The sequence below is a fragment of the Candoia aspera genome, chromosome 3, assembly GCF_035149785.1.
Source record: "Candoia aspera isolate rCanAsp1 chromosome 3, rCanAsp1.hap2, whole genome shotgun sequence".
In the NCBI taxonomy this organism is placed as follows: Eukaryota; Metazoa; Chordata; class Lepidosauria; order Squamata; family Boidae; genus Candoia; species Candoia aspera.
In genome coordinates this window covers 108337644-108345130 of record NC_086155.1, presented here as the reverse complement: position 1 = coordinate 108345130, position 7487 = coordinate 108337644, and positions in this window count along the sequence as shown.

The following is a 7487-nucleotide window of genomic DNA, read 5'->3' as shown; positions in this document are numbered from 1 at the left end:
GCAACTTTTTCTCTGTATCGTATGCTACACTCCATTAAAGAGATTTCTACTTGAACGTGTATGAATCGAATTTAATGGCAAGCTAAGTAATACAGTAATTACACAGTGATGACTCCTAGTGACTGCCTGGACTAATCCCTGCAGTTTTCTTGGCAAGATTTCAGAAGTGGTTTGCCATTGCCTCCTTCCTGAGGCTGAGAAAGAGTGACTAGCCCAAGCTCACCCAGGTGGTTTGGGCCTAAGGTAGGACTAGAACTGCCTGTCTCCTGGTTTCTAGCCTGATGCCTTAACCACTACACCAAAGTGGTTCTTCTGTAGAAAGAAACGACTAAAATGTGACATTTGTTGGCAATTTCATGTTTTGCAGTTGTTACAGAATTCCAGAATAGAGGGTCCTCCTCCCAGTGAATCATCCCAGCAATATATTTCTCAGTTGGACAGCTTTCTTGAAGCAGAGCTGTATGTTTGGACAGGCCAATCAAATTTATATCACCATCAGTTTCTGATGGTGCAGTGTAAGTTTTATTTGTCTTGGAAACTTTATTTATCCTATATTGACTACAACACTGCAAAAAAAGTGTGTATATGTGTGTGTGTATAAAACAGGGGAAAGCTGTTAGTGCTCTTGAAAATATTTTTCCAGTCTTTTCTATAATCAATTGCACTATTTTCTTCTGTCACAACTTTCAGCAGCAGCATTAGGATTAGACTAGGAAACCCCAGATAACTTCCCAGATAGCGACAAAGGTAATATGCCAATAGCCCCATCACCAAAATACCCTCCAAGTCACATAAACCAACCAGTTGAGGATGCAGCCTTATACCCTTTTGAATGGCACTGGAGCTGCTACAGGCTTGCTTGCTTGCTTGCTTGCTCATTATATCTGTGGAAATGCTTTCATCTGAATTCTGCGTGGCTGCACAGGAGTTAATACTGAAACATCATCTTCTGTTAGTAACTCTCATTTCCCAGTTTTTCCATTGTGGCAAAGATAGAACAACTCCATAGTGTCTTTTGAGTCATAATACTGGGAATCCTCCATCCAAAATGAACCTATGGTACCCTTCTTTTTCTTTTTAAATATGAAAGCAGGACATAATGAAGGACTTGATCTTTTCTCTTTAGAGAAGAGGAATTGGCTGTTTTTAACACACACCCCTGAAGAGTACAAGCCCTATCAGTGTCACGATCATCAACTTCCCTGCAATACCTTGATCAACCTGTTCATATAATTTTCACACTGGTCATGCAAGTGCCACACATGCAACATAGTGGTCACAAATCGCTCTCTCTGCATTCTAAATTCTGCTACAAGTCCTGCTCTCTGCCCAAGACCATCAGAGGCATTTTCATGGGGAAGAAAAGGATATCAACTCATTAACCTCTTAAAAATGTGCCATTCCCATCTTCCTTAATAGAAGAAACTTCTTCTCATTCTTCGTAAGAGGAGAATTGTTATCCAGTAACTGCAGAAATAGTGATGTTACATTGATCACCAGGAGGCATCTGATGACTAGTTTTATCCTTATTGGGGCTCCTCAGATACAGGTAGCCAGATGTTATTATACGGGGCTCAAACCTCCCACTGGGAAATAGACCTTCCCACTTAAGATGACTATATACAGAATTTGCCATCGTCTCTTTGTTTGGCTGGCAATGTCTTCAAATGGAAGAGACCGAGCTCCACCAGCCAAGCATGGAGGCAAGTAGCAAAGAAAAACCATAAATCTGGATTTAAAGATGAAGATCATCAAAGCGCATGATGAGGGGAAGAAAGTTAACATTATTGCGCTAGAAGAAGGGCTGGCCCATTCCACCATCTCCACTATCCTGAAGGATAAGGAAAATATTAGAGAGGCGATTAAAGAAGTACCAGGAATGGATGCCATTATTACCAGGCACCAAAAAGGACTCATCCATGAGATAGAAAAACTGCTTGTACTGTGGATTGAGGATCAAATCCAAAAGAGGATTCCGATTAGCCTTCTTCTGATTCAAGCTAAGGCACAGAGTATTTTCTCAATGCTGAAGGATAGAGCAGGTGAGGAATGCATCGAGACATTCACTGCCAGCCGTGGCTGGTTTCTGCGATTTCAAAGAAGATTTAATTATCATAACTTAGTGTACATACAACAGGTGAAGCCGCAAGCACTGACCAAGAAGCTGCCCAATGCTTTCCTGTCCAGCTTGATCAGATCATAGCAGAAGGCAACTATTGGCTGGAACAGATCTTCAGCGTGGATGAAACTGGGCTGTTCTGGAAGAAAATGCCAGAGCAGACCTACATCCACAAAGAGGCCAAAGCAATGCCTGGATATAAAGCATTCAAGGACAGAATAACCTTGTTGTTGGGTGGAAATGTCTCCAGATTCAAGCTGAAGCCATTCCTGATCCAGAAATCAGAGAACCCCCATGCCTTCAAAAACATCAGAAAGCACACACTCCCAGTTTCCTACCAAGCCAACCAAAAGTCTTGGATAATACAAGTGCTCTTTGAGGACTTATGAGCTGTTTTGTCCCCCAAGTAAAGATCTACTGCTTGGAGAACAGGATCCCTTTCAAAATTCTCCTGCTCCTTGATAATACCTCTGGACATCCTGTGTATCTTAGCAATCTCCACCCAGATGTAAAAGTAGTTTATCTCCCCAAAAACACCACCCCTCTCCTACAGCCCATGGACCAAGGAGCTATTGCAACATTCAAGGCCTACTATTTGTGTGCAATGTTTGCCAATGCCATAGCTGCAACAGAGAATGAAGGACTAACATTGTGGAACTTTTGGAAAAGCTACAGTATCCTCCATTGCATCACAAATGTGGCAGCAGCCTGGCAGGATGTCACCGCAAAATGCATGCAAGGGATTTGGAAAAACTGTTTAAAACATTTTGCTGCTTTTGTAAAAAGTTTTGAAGGTTTTGACCACAATGAAGATTTACAAAATATCAATCGGGACATTTTGACACTCACCAAATCCCTTGATTTAGAAGTTGATGGTGAGGATGTGAAAGATTTGATAGCCTACACTGAGGGAGAGCTTTCCAACAAAGATTTAACAGAACTGCAAGACGAATTGGACGGACGAGGGTTGTTGGGGTGGGTGGAGTAGAAGAGGAAGAGAAAGATGTCAAAGCAGGAGGAGAACGTATTGCATTTTAGTCCCAAAAGTTAACACTGAAAAGATTGGCAGAGTTTTTCTCAATAGCGAACTGTGCTTTATCATTTTTATAAGGTGTGGATCCAAATGTGCAGCATGTTGGCAAGGTACACAGAGAAAATGATAACACCTTAAAGTGCTATCGGAAACTGTATGAAGAAAAACAGAAAAAAACAGTGCAAGCCACACTTGCTGGGTTCTTCAGGAAAATTACTCCTTCCCCGACTGTACTCCCTCGCCATCCACAGGAACAGAAGACTCAGATGATCCTCAGCCATCAACCAGCTGTACCAGCCTATCCAACATCACCACAGGAGAAGACTAGTCTGGCTGTATATTTATACAATAGTAGCCACTTTAACACTCTTACAGTATTTTGCAATTTATTTTTGTATTGTTATGCAATGTTATCCCTATAATAATAATACTTATATTAAGCAATGTAATTGTGTATTCCTGTATAGTATATTGCTAAGTTATTGTTCTTATTGTTATTAAAAATGTTTTATACTGTTATGTTAAAAATGTTGTTCAGTTCACTGAAGGATAACTGAAATTAATTACAGAAGTTTTAAAGGGAAAAAGTGTTTAAGGGGGAAAAGTTTCTGAACTATTCAGAACGTTTTTCTCGTACCAAAGGGAGGGGAAAAAGTTCCTCAGAAGCATGCTAGATGTGAGAGAGTGTTGTATTAACCTCTTTTAAAAACATACAATTAACAGTCTAGAAAAAGTGCAACTATTATACACACTGTAAAAAAAGTACAGTAGTGTAATCCATTTTATCTGTACAGAACATCGACAATTACAATAGTTTCATTAAGATGCATTCACAGCACTCTTATGCAATTCATGGAAATACGGTTCTAGGAACCAAGAAAACTTGGGAACCTTTGTATTAGGGTACAGTATACCCATATAGGGACGCGGTGGCGCTGCGGGTTAAACCGCTGCGCTGCTGAGCTTGCCGATCGGAAGGTCGGCGGTTCGAATCCGCGCAACGGGGTGAGCTCCCATTGCTAGTCCCAGCTCCTGCTCACCTAGCAGTTTGAAAACATGCAAATGTGAGCAGATCAATAGGTACCGCTTCGGCGGGAAGGTAACGGCGTTCCGTGTCGTCATGCCGGCCACATGACCACGGACGGGTCTACGGACAACGCCGGCTCTAACGGCTTAGAAACGGAGATGAGCACCGCCCCCGAGAGTCGGACACGCCTGGATTTTACGTCAAGGGAAACCTTTACCTTTACCTACAGTATACCCATACACATAAACTCGACATTACAGTAACAGATCACAGTTCCACAATTCCTCAGCCAATGTCTTCTGGTACTCCTCACCCACACATCGATCTATGAATGCTACCATAAAGAGGGAACAGCCAGGTACTGTATATAAATCTGATTGTTTTTATAAAAATCAGATTTATATACAGTACTATACAGTAACAAAAACTGCAGAGTTTACTACAGCAGGAAAAAAAGTTACAGTACTCTACAGTATCTTTAACCCTGTTTAGTACTGTACTGTAGAACAAAGATTCCAATGAAGACCGTACAGTAAAAGTTTTTCATAATCAACCAGTAATACTAGTTGAAAATAACAGTAATATTAACTGAAAATAATACTACGGTAGCCACGGAAGCATTTCCATAGTCATGTTTTGGTGGAAAACATATGTGTAATGATTGCCTATCCAAAATAACCATCAGACTCACACAGGACTTCTATGGAAATCTAATTTAATAACGAACAGTATGCAGGTTCACAGACAAAGCTGAGAATATCAAAAGCGTGAGATTTCTCCCAATTAATCCACAAGCAATCCTAAACCCCTCCCCCCAATGTCAGCACAATTCCACTCCCTTGCAGGTGTTCATAACGGTTGCTGGCAGCCTTCGGGTAATGTCCTTGACCAGTCAAAATAGCCCAAGCATGCATTCCTCTGTACTCGCATCATCCAGCTCGCTGCCTGCTACAAGTGAACAGTAGCAGCCCCCTCCTGTACAACAACACGTGTCAGCACCAGCATGGCATGGGAACTTGTTGCGATGTTTCAGTAACACTGGAACAGGAACCATGACATTATGACTATCGCACTCCACCCCCCACCCCCCAGTACTGCAGGAGAAAAGCTTTTGTGGGTAGGTCAAAGTCAGATAGCTGGATGATTCCCACAGTATGCACCAATGCCTGAATCATATCTCTGTTTGGGAGTATTGCAAGTCAAATGCAAGTCATATAATTTGCGTAGTTCTCACAGGGAAAAACAGTGTATGTAAATACACCAGTAAATCACTTCCTTTTACCTTACACTTGGTGCAATGTAGACTAGCCTCCTCGTGGTGCACCCTGGGCAACGTGACTTGTCACGGCTAAATAGTCTTCACATCTGGCTGCTGGACCTCACAAGGATTTCCCAGCAAGAAAAAAAAGCAGCATGAACACCAAACTGCTATGCCATACGATTAAAAAAAAAACACCTTACTCTCAATCTTTACCTAGGCACTGCTGGAACGTTTGTTGAACAGTAATGTAATGTAAACCAGTCCATCCTCCAGGAAATAAAGCCAGACTGCTCACTTGAGGGACTGATATCAAAGGCAAAACTGAAATACGTTGGCCACATAATGAGAAGACAGGACACCCTGGAGAAGATGCTGATGCTAGGGAGAGCGGAGGGCAAAAGGAAGAGGGGCCGACCAAGGGCAAGGTGGATGGAGGATATTCTAGAGGTGATGGACTCGTCCCTGGGGGAGCTGGGGGTGTTGACGACCGACAGGAAGCTCTGGCGTGGGCTGGTCCATGAAGTCACGAAGAGTCGGAAGTGACTAAAGGAATAAACAATGTAATGTTGAAGAGGGGAGAAATGAAGCAGGTACAAAGTGCTTCCTGTTAAAGTGATAGCCTTTGGTTAATGGAAACCATAAAAAATTTAATAAACCTCTCCACAAACTTTCCCCATAACTCTGGCAGATTGTGCAATGCTGCCTTCTATAAAGCTGTATGAGGGGAGCCTGCTGTTTACATTAAATGTTACAGGTTAAAGAGCAAAGGAGGAAACATTCCTCTCAGTTATGTCGCCTGTTTGAGGTACCTACAATCATTCTCCTTAGCCCGCAAAAGCTCTGCAGTTATTCTTCTGTGAAAGCGGCTACTGGGGGGAACATTTTTGCTCTCCTCTCTACCCATCCCCCCATTTCTTTTCCTCCCTTTCTTTCTGTTAATTCCTGCCAGAAAGCTTGAGTCAAAGTCCTTTGGACAGCAGTGATCTCTCTTTTCCTCCTTGGCTCCTCTTCCACACTCAACATTTTAGAAAAGCTGCATTCAGGCTGTTTCAGGGAAAGAAATCTGGAGCTATTTTGTTTCTTAGCCACAGTTGTAATAACAGACTTTAGCTCTTGTTCCTTTTTTGCCCAGCACTTGTGATAAAATCTCAAGTCCAAAATATTTTTGCCCAAAGGCAGATAAATTTGCACAGGCAGGTTCTGCAAACAACACCGTTAAGTGAATATTGCACAGATGTCTCATGTAGAATGCATTGGAGATATCCTTGTTGTGATCACAGAAGTCACTGGTGGGCAAAAATGTTTTGGCAAGCAAAAAAAAAAAAGAACACGCTCAAGTTTTTATAAAAACAGGATGTATATCAATATGATTTTGCTTGCAAAAAAGTTTGCTTAGAAATTTGCTTGGAAAAAAGTGTGCTCAGAAAGGCAACTTCAGAAATAAGTTTTGGGAACACAGTATTTTAGCCTTAGGACAAATCCACATGAGGGCTTTGCACAGTCCCTCGACTGGTTTTGAGAGCCAAGAGGTACTTCCCTGCACTCCACATTTTAGCTGCAATGCTGTGTTGAAAACCAACTCCATAGACTGTATTTTTGTGGATATTTTGGCAGCAGAGAGAAGGAGTTTCTTTGTAAAAAGGAAGTCAGAGGTGCAAAAAAGTAAAAATCCAACTTTATGCAGTTTGTTGTAGAGGAAAGAAAAATGAGTCCAGATTGGTTTTGTGCAAAACAGAATATTTGTGATAGCTTGCAGTTTATTTCATGGTCAGCATTTAATCTCTACAAATTAAATACCGAAACCTTAACCATTCTGTAGTTGTGTAGGGAAGGGGAAGGCTCTGCTGTGAAATGAATTCTGCATTTTCTTAGATGCACCCTTTCTTGGTTCTTTTTGTTTTTACTTTGCAAAATTCAAAATAATTCACCATACTTCTAAATCTGCACAGATGCATATAAACTAGTGTATGTAAATGTATGGCATGTAATTAGGGCTGCTATTTCTTGAAACGGGCAGGCTGCAGTTTCATAGACTCCCCTACTCAAA